The 15141-nt window shown below is 37.2% G+C and overlaps 1 protein-coding gene across 4 annotated transcripts in view; it reads right to left on the bottom strand.

Moving 5' to 3' along the window:
• Nucleotides 1–1920, bottom strand: part of slc38a3a (solute carrier family 38 member 3a) — a 70952-nt gene extending 69032 nt beyond the window's left edge. For 2 of the 4 annotated variants that reach the window (XM_067431110.1, XM_067431111.1), the window contains exon 1: nucleotides 1741–1920. The gene's annotated coding sequence lies outside the window, so the exon portion shown is untranslated. The remainder of the gene's footprint in view (nucleotides 1–1740) is intronic. The other 2 variants (XM_067431112.1, XM_067431113.1) reach the window with 1 other exon arrangement.
• Between the last annotated feature and the right edge of the window lie 13221 nt (nucleotides 1921–15141).

Below are 15141 nucleotides of genomic sequence, written 5' to 3'. Positions count from 1 at the left end.
AATATAATATAATATAATATAATATAATATAATATAATATAATATAATATAATATATTTGTATCTTTGCTTCTTACTTTACTTGGATAATTAGAGTAACTCACTTAACTTAGATTTGTAGCAAAAACATGTTATGTATAACTATATATCGCACATCTTATCCTGAGTAATCCAGACAAGGCTTTTTAAACGTGCATTTCCAACATACTATAGTAAGTTACATTTACTTAAAATATTTAGTTGGATTTGGCTAATGCAGTGAACCCTTTTCACGTGGTGGCAACTTTTTTCCCCCCATATTTCAATGTAAATCCAGCAATTTTTTCCATATTTCATATTTTAGGGTAATTTTATGTCAGAGTTGTCTACATCAGGTGTGACCTTTGTTGTTTCGAGGATGTTTGCTGCTTGATCAATATTATATATTCCAATGAACATTTTGTCAAAACTTAATTTTATTGTGTAAAATCTACTTACTGGGGGTAAGGAGATTTCTAGTTCCAGAATGCTTTATGTGGGATGTAAATGGAAGAGAAAATGTTTAATTTATTTATCTTCATGCATTTTTTATCAAGATAAATGAAGTAGCCTATATGGTTTGTTATTATTGTTTAATGTTCTATTAAGTTGGGATTTAGGAACTTTTTTGTCATATTGGAGTTTTGGGGGTTACCATGGTGGTGACGAGGAGCCTGACGACAGCATTAGCATAGCAACCGCTTATAGCAGTATTGTGGTTCATCTCAACATACTGCTTATTACGTGAAATACAACTAATGCATGTCATATAAGTGTATTCACTTGATCTAATTGAATTTGTTCTAGTTAAATTATGTTTCTGCAACACAAAGTATTTGAGTTGAGTTTACGGGGGAAATTAGTTGAAATTACTTAAGGGTGCACGTTGAAGACATTTAAAATCGATTTGCTCAAACACAAATTAGATGAGTTAAAATTGTTGCCTCAATTTTATTTCAATTGAGTAAAACCAAAGCGATGTTTATTACAGTGCAGTTTTCTCTATTTGAGCTGAAAAAATGGCTTTTCATAAAAATGCCACAAAGTCTGCTTTTACACAAGTGTGTGTGTGTGTGTGTGTGTGTGTGTTTAAGAAATAAAGGTTTTGCCAAACAAAACCACCCCCCAGATAATATCAGCCTTTTAATGAGACTTTCTTTCTTTACAAAAAGCAGACAGTTACTCCACCTTGACATTTCATAATTTGCCATAGGCTGTCTCTCTCAAACAGTAGTGTACAGCTCTTCAAACCCAAACAGCATTTTGGGGGGTATAATGTGCGCGTGCAGCCTTTTTGGGCTTCACAGATTCCTTCCTCTTTAAGCGCTCCATACATATTCTGATTCTGATTTAGTTCTAACATCTGCACGCGCACCTAGGATGCCAAAAATGCCGCCTTGGTAGGCACCGCACGAGGATTTAAAACACAGCCATTACAGACAATAAAGTTTCTGCAGTTTCTAGGCGACAGAAAGTATTTACACACCGATATTTAAATAAACCACACAATTAATTAACGGACGTATGACCAATTATTATATTTAGAAAGACATCAATGTGTCCATTAACACATGGTTTCACACATATCCTAAGTAATAGTTATATCATTGTTAAATTAAAATGCGGGTCACAAAGGACAATAAATATGGGACACGACGACACGTGTCGTATCTATGATGTAGCCTATTATATATCCACATATTCAAAAAACCTCCAGTCTTACCGGGGCAGATTTTCTGTGATGGTAGATTATTGAGAAATGTCCTTCAGATGAAGCTCTCCCCGTAGGTTACCTCAGATAAAACATATAACACCACAAAACTTGAGGATGGGGATGGGAGGACCGTCCGGTATGAATTACTGCCGTTATTCTCATTGACTTGGAGACCGTGAGTCGGTTTTGACGGGTTTTTAAAGTGGGCTGTAACGACTCTTCAGTTTCCCCGCCTCCGATTGTCTAGACCGAGCAGCGACGAATCAAATCCTTCCAGGGAATTTTCGTCACACACTGGACGCAACGCTCCGGTAACCGCGTGCGCTGAATATCAGGGGTCCGTTCCGATCGTGGCGCGTCGCGTCGCGCCGCTCACATTTGATTGGTCGACTAGGTAAAAAGGGGGGCGTCAGAATTCAAAACGCTACGTCTTGCTTGCTGTGCTGCTGATGGTGTAAGATTCTATCTATCTATCTATCTATCTATCTATCTATCTATCTATCTATCTATCTATCTATCTATCTATCTATCTATCTATCCATCCATCCATCCATCCATCCATCCATCTTTCTGTCTGTCTGTCTGTCTGTCTGTCTGTCTGTCTGTCAGCTATGCACACTATGCATATGTTTCTCTGCCTCTTTAAATAACATTTTATAAAAAATATTAAAATACATAAATATGATCTTTATACATTTGCTTGAACATCTGTTTTGGCAAAATGTCATTGTATTTTCGCTTATAAGTTTGTTAGACCTGTATAATTTTTATTATAAAATTAACACTGTCTTTAACACTGATTAAAGTTTTCCTATCTCTCTGGACACCTAAATATATATATATCATCTGGGGAAAATCTCTCTGAATGTGTTTGACATAGAATTCTCCACATTTGTCCTGTAATGAGTCGGATGTGATATAAAACAGCAAAGGGCTCAGATCTTTTGTTTAGTTTTTTAAATAATAAATATGGCTTGAATTTTCTACTACAAGTGCATTCAGTTGAGTAGCAAAAAACTGTGGTTAATTAAAATTCAGATACAGGTCATTAAGGGATCCATTAAGCCTGCCAGCTATTGGAGAGGTAAGCAACATCTAACTCTGTATGTGTGCATGTTTTAGAGGGACTTTAGAAGGGGCGACGGCATGCGTGCAGTGTATGGCCCAATACATAGACCGAAATCATACATCCGGCATGTGGCCGCATAGCAAGGATATACAATAACGACAAATCCCCAACAATTCAATGACTTCAAAGACCAGTTTAATATTGAGTGTGGATGTCACACAGCGCTGTGGCTATGGGGAGCTAGATCTTAAAGGCAAAGGCATATCCCCGACCACTGTGCCCTGCTGTACTGGTCCCAGGTGCGTCAGTACAGCTGCATGCATAGCACGCATGTTGCACAGCAGTGAGGATCTCCGGACAGCCTTTGGGGGAAAGTTAATGGGGCCACTGTGTATCTCTGCACAGTCGGAGACCGAAATACTATCCTTAAAGGGGTAGTTCACCCAAAATTGAAAATTTGATGTTTATCTTCTTACCCCCAGGGCATCCAAAGATGTAGGTGGCTTTGTTTCTTCAGTAGAACACAAATGAAGATTTTTAACTCCAACCGTTGCTGTGGCAGTCATATAATGCATGTCAATGGGATGTAATTCTATAAGAGTAAAAAAAAAAAATTTGCACAAACAACTTTAAATTAAACCCTGTGGCTCATGACGACACAATGATGTCTTAAGACACAAAACAATCGGTTTGTGTGAGAAATCTAACAGTATTTATATAATTGTTTACCTCAAAAGGTGCATGAGGTCAAATTACACGATATGGCATACGATACGCGCAAGACAAGTTTATATCTACAGTATATTTATATATATATATATATATATATATATATATATATATATATATATATATATATATACATACATACACACACACACACACACACACACACAAAATAATTTTAGAAAAAGAATATTCAATGCTATAAGAAGAAATGTCTTAAATGTTTGCATAATTCTTTCATGGTAAACGGGTTATTTCAACGTTTATACTGATAAAGTATTAATGACCTTTAAATTCATTACATTTAAAGTGTTAGTTCCCCCAAAAAATTTAATTTATATCATTAATGACTCACTAATGTCACGTGATTTCAGCAGTTTGACACGCGATCCGAATCATGAATCAAGTTTGTCCTCGGAATGCTTGGAGTATTTGTACTTTTAAATTGTGCAATGCAGTCGTATCTGCCTGTTTTATCCTGTTTTTTTATCATATAATACACAAATTGGTAGGTTTAGGGATGGGATGGGGTTGGGTTACCTGTTAAAATGTGTCTAACTAGCGTAAATAAATGTAAATAAAAATATACGCCAGCATGTCATAACGGAAAAATCATAACCCAAGATATAATTTCACTATGATGATATGTATGACACCAAAGGTTTCTAATTGAAATAAATAAAGCACCCTGCTCGTCAAAAAATGTGATGCAGAGGGGTCCTGACCAAGCGTCAATGTGCGACGAGTTGGGAGTGAGACTCGCTCATCCTTTATGGACCTTGCTTTGTGCACTGATGTGCAGTCATGTTGAAACAGGATCCTCAAACTGTTCCCACAAAGTTGAAGCACTAAGAGTTCCTTTCACTGGAACTAAGGGGCAAAGCCCAACTCCTGAAAAACAACCCCACAAAATAATCCCCCTCCACCAAACTTTACACTTGGCACAATGCAGTCAGGAAAGTACCATTCTCCTGGCAACCGCCAAACTCAGACTCGTCCATTGGATTGCTAGACAGAGAAGCGTGATTTTTTACTCCAGAGAACACGTCTCCACTGCTCTAGAGTCCAGTGATGGTGTCCATTACACCACTGCATCCAAGGGTTTGCATTGCAGTGATGTAAGGCTTGGATGCAGCTGCTCAGCAATGGAAGCCCATTCCATGAAGCTCTCGACACACTGTTCTTGAGCTAATCTGAAGGCCACACGAATTTAGAGGTCTGTAGCTATTGACACTGCAGAAAGTTGACAAAAGTTGATTTCACATTGCCTACCACTTCACGGCTGAGTTGCTTTTGTCCCCAATTGCTTCCACTTTGTTATAATATCACTAACAGTTGACTGTGACATATTTAGTAGGAAATTTCATGAATGGACTTATTGTACAGATGGCAACTATCACAGTACCACGCTTGAATTCACTGAGCTCCTGAGAGCGACCCATTCTTTCACAAATGTTTGTAGAAGCGTCTGCATGACTATGTGCTGGGTTTTTATACACCTGTGGCCATGGAAGTGATTGGAACACCTGAATTCAATGATTTGAAGGGTTGTCAATATGGTGCATATACAGTATAGGGGTGTATGTGTGTGTGTGCGTGTGTGTGTGTGTGTGTGTGTGTGTGTGTGTGTGTGTGTGTGTGTGTGTAATATGAGGACACAAATGTGTATAATGACATGGGTATGACATAGGTATTACATGGAGAGGATGAAATATGAGGACATTGGCCATGTCCCCATTTTTTTTAAATGCTTATAAATCATACAAGATGAGGGGTTTTTTTAGAAAGTAAAAATGCAGAATTTTTCCTGCGATGGGTAGGTTTAGGGGTAGTGTAAAGGGATAGAAAATAGGGTTTGTACAGTATAAAAACCATTACGCCTACACTGTAAAAAAAAAAAAGGCAAATTTTTAACTTTTGCAATACCATTGACTTGGTTGTTTAAGTTATGTCAACTTAAATTATGTTAAAAAATTATTTGCATCTTGTATAACTAATAAAAAAAAGTTTAACATTTCTTAACATATTTTGATGAGTTAAAACAATGTATAAACATATGTTGTCATAACTTATTGAACATATAATTTTTTACAGTGTATGGAATGTCCCCACATTTCACAAAAACAAACATCCCAATAAATGTTTAGTAAAATTCTGTTATTTGTTGAAACTTACGTTTTTTTCCCTATGAGATTACAATTATTCTGTTGTGAATTTTAATGTTTTTGAAGCTCCACTGCTTTCTCTGACTCTTGCTTTGATTCATGTTTGCAACAGGCACAGGCCACTGACAGAGTGAAATAATTCATTTAGACACAAGTAGGCTGCATATCCCGCCCACAAAACGCACAACTCATGTAAATTCCGATCCCTTAACCAGTGGCGTGACTCTTTTTGTATGATGCAACCGCCAACGAGGTAAAAATGGGGACGTACAGTAACGTCATTCTCCAACCTTGCCCAGCAGCCCTAATGAGGAGAACTAGGGAGAAAAAAATCCAGCACAGATAATTAACTCCATTGAACATGTTGTGCTACCCCTGTTGTTGGACGTAACGATCAAACTCAATCAAGGTCATTTTGCAGCCCACCCCGAGTTCTGATGGGGGATGGCCTTTTTTTTTTACACTGTTCTGGAGAGAGAAACATTTCTCGGAAACCTTTACAACGTATCACACAGATTTTTAATCACATCTTGTAAGAATGATTACATAACCTCCTGCTCGGTTTTTTTAAACAATGAAATGAAACTGAATGTCTATACTCTGTGATTGTTATTTTAATCTGAAACCAACACAAACATCAGGATTATATGGCCATATGGACGGGTTACTGTTTTAGGTTATAGTATTGCAGACATTTTCAGCAAGACTATTCTTTCATACCGCAGTTATGGAAATACACTTGCCATGTGGATTGTTGCACAGAAACTGGCTTTACCAAAACACAACTGAAAATGCTAATCATGTCTGACAGCAACAACTTTGGTATTATGTTAATTGGGACCTCTGGCATTATGCCTTAAAATGAAGAAAGACATGAATGCAATGCATATTATACAGCAAATCTAAATTGGCCATGAGTTCATAACATTAAATGGCATTAGCATTTTGTATTTTTAGCATCATATTATGTAGATGCAGAAATTAGTCGCTGCATCTTGACTTTAAAATAGAATTAGGGCTGTGCTATATTGAAGAAAAATGCGATATGCAATACCTTTTTAAATAATGCGATATTCAATATGCGATAGGCTACTATATTGCTATTAGTGTGTAAAATGTATTTAAATTATATATTTTTTTAAATTAAAACAAAAATGATACCATTTGTGTTTCACATTCTTTAATTCTGGTTAAAAAAAGCATCACTACAACTTCTGAAAGTGTCCAGCAGTGTTTTAGCAAAAATGTATGTTAAAAAATGTGTGTGTGTATTTTGTAGTTTGAGTGTGTAACAAAACATGAAATAGAACTGAAGGGATCACATGCTTTCAGAAAGGCGGCTTGTACGCACGTTTCGGTGTGTGTGTCAGACAGCAAGGAGTTGTTTTTCGCACGTTATTACGTATAATAACTCTTTAAGCAAGTCACATAAGTAACAGTCGTGTGCCCAGTCTATTCTTTGCTATATGATGATCTAAAACGTACACTTTTCACAATGTTTTATTAGCCTATTAAAATCATTCAGATATTGCGAGCCATCGCGATATGTACATTTGCGATATTTAAATAATTTCGATATATTGCGCAGCCCTAAATAGAAGTTCAAAATTCGGGTTGAAAACCCAAAACTATTATAAATAAACTTGAACTTAAAAAACATTTTTACTCATTCCAAACCTGCACAACTTAATTTATTCTACTGAATTCAATGAGATTTTTTGAAGGACGCTGGGGTCAGCGTCACAGATGAAGAAAAAATTGATAAAGGTTTGGAATGACATGATTAAACGATGATAGAATTTTAAGGGCCCATTCAAATAAATGTCAATGAGGGGGAAAAATTATATAGTGTGTGTATATACATATATACACAAACACACATTTTGTCATTTTTAAGCAAACAAATAACAGGTGTGTGTGTGTGTGTGTGTGTGTGTGTGTGTGTGTGTGTGTGTGTGTGTGTGTGTGTGTGTGTGTGTGTGTGTGTGTGTGTGTGTGTACTACTGTCAGAATCTCGTAGTACACGTACTACTGTCAGAATATCACCCTGTTTGGACTCAGTTGCACCTTTTCCCGCCACTAGTTTGTCGTCATGGTTTCTAATATGATTTGTCATCAATGTCAGCTATGTTATCATTGTTTGTCTGTGTATTTAAGTCCTGTGTTTTCCGTTGACCTTTGCCCGGTCTTTTTCGTGTATGGTTGTGTTTGGCCTGTTCTTCTTCTTTTGTGGATACTATTAAATACTTTGTGAATCTACTTACTTTGTGTCATGCCATTTTTTAAAACATAATAGCTCAATAGCTCAAATAAATATATATTTATATAATTATAATTTTAGTAACAAACAGTTTTAACAGTTTGAAAGTTATTTTAGGTTACTATAATACACACAAAACATGAGAGACTATAAAAGTTCTCAGATCTAGTGCAAAGAAATGAGACAAAAGAAGGTGCAGCATTTCTAAACATTGCATAATTCCATGTTCAGCAGCAGCACAATCAGTCTTTGAACGGTTTATCAACATTAGACATCTGTCATACCACGAACGTCATGTTTGTTGTTCTTCTCTGGATATCAAAGGTCAGAGATCACTTTCACAGAGTAAGTTCAGAGAGCAGACCCCCCCGCCCACCCACTCAAACCCCCTCGCTCCCCCCTCAGGTCTTCACACGGCCCGCACCGCGGTGCTCGGATGCTCCACTGGGAACAAAGAACCGCTGAGCATTGTTCCACCCCGTGTGCGGAATTCCGCAAGCAGGCCAGGTGCACCTCCATTAGGCCTCAGACATGATGAGGAGACCCCGGGGGGGCCCGAGAGTGCGGATGGAATTCGATTGAAAGTGAAGCACAAATGAAAACCTGAACAAGTCCAGATTTGAAAGATTACGGCAGTCTAACAACACAAACAGAGACATAAAAACATCCTAAATTTAAACCAGGGATAGTTGGAATTGTACAAAACAACAAAAGTGAAGGTGTTGGCGGAATAAACCTGCTGATGTTGACACTGCTGGAAATAGGAGTTCGGTGAAGTGAGGTGATGCAGTTCATTCTATGGTAAATATGACCTCAGTGAAGAAAATATGAACTCCACCACCCACTATACAATTTGTTCAAAGCCATTCAGAAATAATTTACAAGCATCAAGGCTATTAGATGCCTAGAACAAATATTGCAAAGCAATAAGCTAAATGTATACGTTTATAATTTTTTGAGACCTTGAAAAAGGGAATGTTATGTGACCTTTTTTTTACTATATTCAAATATATTCAAGTGCTATATTCAGTAAAGTCAGATCAACAATATTCAAATGTATGCTTACACTTGGCTGCTTTCCTTTATACATGAAATGAACTATTTTAATTATTGATTATCTGTACAACGGAACTGAACTGAACTGACATCATTTTCCTGTTACAAAGCTGCTTTGAAACAATCTGTATTGTATGAAGCGCTACATTGACTTGACATGACTAGAGAACACAAGTTCAGGAGCTGTCAGGTGATTGATTCTGTTTCAGGCCTTCAGGTCAACAAAAGTGCAACACAACACAAGCAAAATCCATAACGACTTTTATGGTTATACCAACCAAACATCACAGACAGATCAAACTGTTGGTAACACTTTACAATAAGGTTCATTAGTTAAGATTAGTTAACCACATTAGTTAACATAAACTAATAATGAACTGCACTTATAAATTTATTTATCTTTGTTAATGTTCATTTCAACATTTACTAATGCATTATTAAAATATTGGTAGCACTAGTTAATGCACTGTGAACTAAGATGAACAAGCCAAGTTGTATTTTTATGAACTAACGTTAACAAAGATTAACTAATGATGAACAGAGGTGTTGTTCATGGTTGTAAAATGTTAAATGTGATATTTATCAGAACCCCAAAAGTATTTGGGCTCTTAAAAATGTCTAAATGCCATTGCATTATATAACAAAATATTAAAACAATTGGCATTTATTTAAAAAAATGACTTTTCAAGCTAAATATTTCACAAAATTATAAGCCTTTTAACTACTATAAAACAATAGATATACCAGATTACCATTCAAATATAGATAAAAAGTATTTGGACACGTTCTGGTTTTCAAACGTGAGTAGACCACTGTGTTGGTTAGAAATAAATAATAGGCTCAAAAATGCCACTTGGTTTGATACTTTACAATCAGATGCAGTAATATTACTTTGTCCTAAACTATTCTAGTCAAACATCACGCACACAAACAAGAATTTGAGAGCCAAAAAACACAAACTGCCTCTTAGACAACTTAAACCAACCAAAACAAGAGATTCTCCCACTGAGAAAGCTATACAAAAGAGGCTTTTCCAGCCAGAGCCATTGTAGCATCACATGAGGGGAAAGTTTAGTGGGAGAATCAAGAATCTGCAGGAGTAAAACTGTGGGAAACATGAGCAGTATTAACCTCAGTGTTTTGAAAACAAGTATTGGCTTGACAAATTGCCCGTCTCATCAGTTTGTCCAAAGCTCAAAGCACTTTTTGTTTTTATACCCAAAATAGTATTTCTGAAATGAGAGGTTACATAAAAGCTTTGTAATTACACTGTGTGCTCATGTAAAAACACTGTGATGCAGGTGATACCAATTGTTCTCTAAACTGTGATACTCCAATTGTACACAAATGAACATCCTGTTATGGCGATCTGATGCATTTGGTATTAAAAGTTTCCATTTACACAAAATGAATGCTAAGCCTGAGCTTTAGTGGATTTTGGTTACTTATGAAAATTCAGGTCAAATCGTTTTAGGGCAAAAAGCTTCCAAGTCTCCGAAACGTAGCTGTCTAGTGAGATGCGTGATCTAAGGAAAAAGTAAATTCACAGTTGGTTTGTTTAGCTAAAGTGGATAAAATGCAACCCCGCAGAGTCTCACAGGTAAAACCTGATTAAAATAATAATAAAAAGTTATCTTCCACAAATGAAGTCTGAAGTCTGAAGTCTGTGTCTGCGCTTTATAGAGTTTATTGGGTTCAGATGTTGTCCATTTGGACAGCTGCAAGGACTGTATGAGATGCACTATCGGCTTGAATCACTCCTACATGGCATTTTACATACAGTATTACAATTTTTTTCTTTGCGTCTCATCTGTTGCAGGGTTATTGGGGACATGCAAACAAAGCCAAAACAAAGCAAGCACCAATAAACTCATCAACAGAAAAGAAATGTTTAAATGATTGATACAATGACAAATTTAATTTTAAATGCACTATGAAAACATATCTCAACTTTTACAATTTTTGTATCTTATCACTGATATCAAACAGATATGCTAACACATACACTAGCAACCACACAATAAACAATAGCCTACGCAAACAACGCTAAGCCCTGGAACAATAATAAAAAACACATAGGAAAACTCTGCTGGAACTATAATAGCAACAAATTAGCAACCACCCAGAACACCATAGTAACCACATAGCAACACTCTAGCATTCAACCACAGAACATCATATCAACAACCACACAGAACACCATAGTAACCACATAGCAAAACTCTAGCATTCAACCACAGAACACCATATCAACAACCACACAGAACACAATAGTAACCACATAGCAACACTCTAGCATTCAACCACAGAACATCATATCAACAACCACCCAGAACACCATAGTAACCACATAGCAAAACTCTAGCATTCAACCACAGAACACCATATCAACAACCACACAGAACACAATAGTAACCACATAGCAACACTCTAGCATTCAACCACAGAACATCATATCAACAACCACACAGAACACCATAGTAACCACATAGCAACACTCTAGCATTCAACCACAGAACATCATATCAACAACCACACAAAACACCATAGTAACCACATAGCAAAACTCTAGCATTCAACCATAGAACACCATATCAACAACCACACAGAACACCATAGTAACCACATAGCAAAACTCTAGCATTCAACCATAGAACACCATATCAACAACCACACAGAACACCATAGTAACCACATAGCAACACTCTAGCATTCAACCACAGAACATCATATCAACAACCACACAAAACACCATAGTAACCACATAGCAAAACTCTAGCATTCAACCATAGAACACCATATCAACAACCACACAGAACACCAACCACATAGCAACACTCTAGCATTCAACCACAGAACATCATATCAACAACCACACAGAACACCATAGTAACCACATATTGAACTCTAGCATTCAACCACAGAACATCATATCAACAACCACACAAAACACCATAGTAACCACATAGCAAAACTCTAGCATTCAACCATAGAACACCATATCAACAACCACACAGAACACCATAGTAACACTCTAGCATTCGACCACAGAACACCATATCAACAACCACACAGAACACCATAGTAACCACATAGCAACACTCTAGCATTCAACCACAGAACATCATATCAACAACCACCCAGAACACCATAGTAACCACATAGCGACACCCCTAGCATCCAACCACAGAACACCATATCAACAACCACACAGAAAACCACAGTAACCATAGTCCCTGGAACTATGATTGCAACCAAATACCAAAACACAATTGCAACATAGCAAAGCACTGGAACTAGCAAACAGCATAGCAACAATCGAGCAACCACAAGCAAAGCTCTGAAACCGCCCATGCATAACATCATAGCAACACCTTAGCAACCACCCAGAACACCATAGCTAAAAGAACACTTCAGTCAAACTAAGATAAAAAAGGCCAAAAAGTGCTGCATGAAGTTCACCCCATTTCAACTTAATTTTGTTTATTTTATTAGCTAAACAACTGCTGTTCTTTTGAAATTTCTATTCATAAAAAAATATAGAAAATTTCCATATAAATATTATGCAGCATAACTGTTGCCATACAAGCTTCTTGATCAACATATTTGAATGATTTCTGAAGGAGCATGTGGCACTGAAGACTGGAGTAATGATGCTGAAAATTCAGCTTTGTTCATAGGAATAAATTACATTTATAAATATTAACATAGAAAACACTTATTTTGAATTTCTGTTTTTACTGTCAAATAAATGCAGCCTTTGTAAGAGATTTATTTGAAATGCATAAAAAAAAACTTTTGAAGGGTATTGTATGTATTTACATTTTTGATAAAAACCTTCCCTAACACTGTAAGTGCACCCCAATTGTTGTTATTACCCGAAATACCCATTTAAAAACAATGGTGGCAGGAGGTCAGTCTATAATAAAAATGTAGAAATGTATCCTATTTGATGTTTAATGATGACTCACAAAACACTTTCCTGGGTCATAACACAACACAGACAGTTAAAGTGGCTCAACACCCTCCACTGAGAAACCCAAAGCCTCTTCAAGTTCCCACTGAACTAAAGCCAGAGCACTCAAACTACAGAGCAGAGTCACTGGGGGACAGACTGTTCCAAATGGTCAACGGGGAGGGCAAGCAAGGAATTATGCCTGTGTAGTGTGTCTAGATTTGTCTTGCACAATAAAGTCCAGTCCAAAGGATTTCAATTAGGCCAAAGGTACAAGTGAGAATGTTAAAGGCACTTTGCTTTTCCTTAACTGACAACTAAAACAGGAAATTGGGGTGGAACATATTGAAGTGCTAGTCCTTTTTTAGCCAACAGCCTTGAAGCTAGTAGACATATTAGCTAAAAGACCAAAAAAAAAAACAAATTAAGCATTTAAATTAAAATTAAAATGAATTAAAATTAAAAGAATATGTGTCAAATGTCAAATATTTAGGGATCCCTGAAAGAGATACTGGTGCCCAGTAGTGAAGTCTCTGCTTGCAACACATTGTAACTAATGATCGCTTTCTGGTAAATCAATCTCTTTGGGAGCGGTGAGGATCAAATGCCTTCATGTGACTGTCTTCCGCAACAGCGTACCACTTTCTCAAGGGATTCGGTGGCCTCTGAGGGACATTGGCATACATTCATTTGAGATCTGTTCTCCTTAAAAAGACCTTAACCTTTCCGTTCTATGAGAACGAATCAGACGGGTCTCAGATTAGAGGAGAACAACACAAACACAAAGATAGATGTGATCAGCGTTACTCTTTAACTTGGACAGATTGCCTAATAATGGCCTTCTGAAGCAAAGCGCCGTGTTTGTATGAAAAAAATATCCATATTTTAACGTTATAATAAAGTAAAATATCTAGCTTTCGTCAGACCACCTAGTCGTAGTCAACTTACGCAAAAAAGCGTAAATGTTTTGAACTGCTAGAGATGTTATACTTTCTTCTTAGGTTGAATACAGAAGGTGGACTGACAGGAGCTAGATCTTTTACTTAATTAAGTTTTAAATATGGATATATTTCTTACAAAAACGCATCGCTTTGCTTGAGAAGGCCTTTAATAAACCCCTGGATCCGTATGGAGTACTTATATAATGGATAGATGCACTTTTTGGGCTGCCATTCACTGCCATTATAAAGCTTGGATTAGCCAGGATTATATATAGAAAAGTTCTAGAACTATAATAGCAACCACATAGCAACACCCTAGCAACCACAGAGAACACCATACCACATAGCAAAGCCCTGGAACCACAATAACAACCAAATGACAAATCCCGTAAACTACGATAGCAAACACCATAGCAACACCCAAGCAACCACATAGAAAAGCCCTGGAACCACCTAGAACACCATAACAACACCCTAGCAACCACCCAGAATACTACAACAACACATAGACTGTAAAAAATATAGACGTAGTATCCGTGACGTCACCCATAGGATTCTGAAGTGCAGGTTTGAAGCGTAAATTAGAGACGAGCACATCTTGGCAACGTGTCATTGCACGTCATGACGGATAACAGAAAATGGGCAAAGAGGCGGGACGTGGGCGGAGCTGAGGTGACATGCTGACTAACAGACAGCTGATAAATGGCTATCCACCTGTAACTCAAAGTAACCACATCCTTAATTATGCTGAATTTTAAGGCTTTATATAATGTAAAACAATGAGTTTTAAAAAAATTACCCCCCCTCCCCCTCACAGTTGTCATGAAGGGCAAAATTAGCCGTATAGACCAAAACCACAATTTGTACCAGGCTGTAAACATGTTTCTGCTGTAAAGTTGGGCATTTTAACATGGGGCTCAATGAGATTCTGCTCCCTTCTGGAGCCTGTCCCTAGTGGCCAGTCGATGAATTGCAGTTTAAGTTAGTTCCATGTTGGCTTCAAGAGAAACTGGGGGAGGTTGCCGCTTGCCGCTTGCAACAACTACATAGCAAAGCCCTGGAATCACCCATAACACCATAACAATACACTGGCAACCACCCAGAACACCATAGCAACCACACAGAAAACCATAGCAACCACCACATACTTTAGCACATAACCATAATAGAAACCACAAAGCCTTGAAACCACATAGAACACCATAGATACCACATAGTAACACCTTAGCAACCACCCA

The sequence above is a fragment of the Pseudorasbora parva genome, chromosome 22, assembly GCF_024679245.1.
Source record: "Pseudorasbora parva isolate DD20220531a chromosome 22, ASM2467924v1, whole genome shotgun sequence".
In the NCBI taxonomy this organism is placed as follows: domain Eukaryota; kingdom Metazoa; phylum Chordata; class Actinopteri; order Cypriniformes; family Gobionidae; genus Pseudorasbora; species Pseudorasbora parva.
Note: the sequence above shows the minus strand (reverse complement) of the source record. Positions and strands in the feature narration are given on the sequence as shown.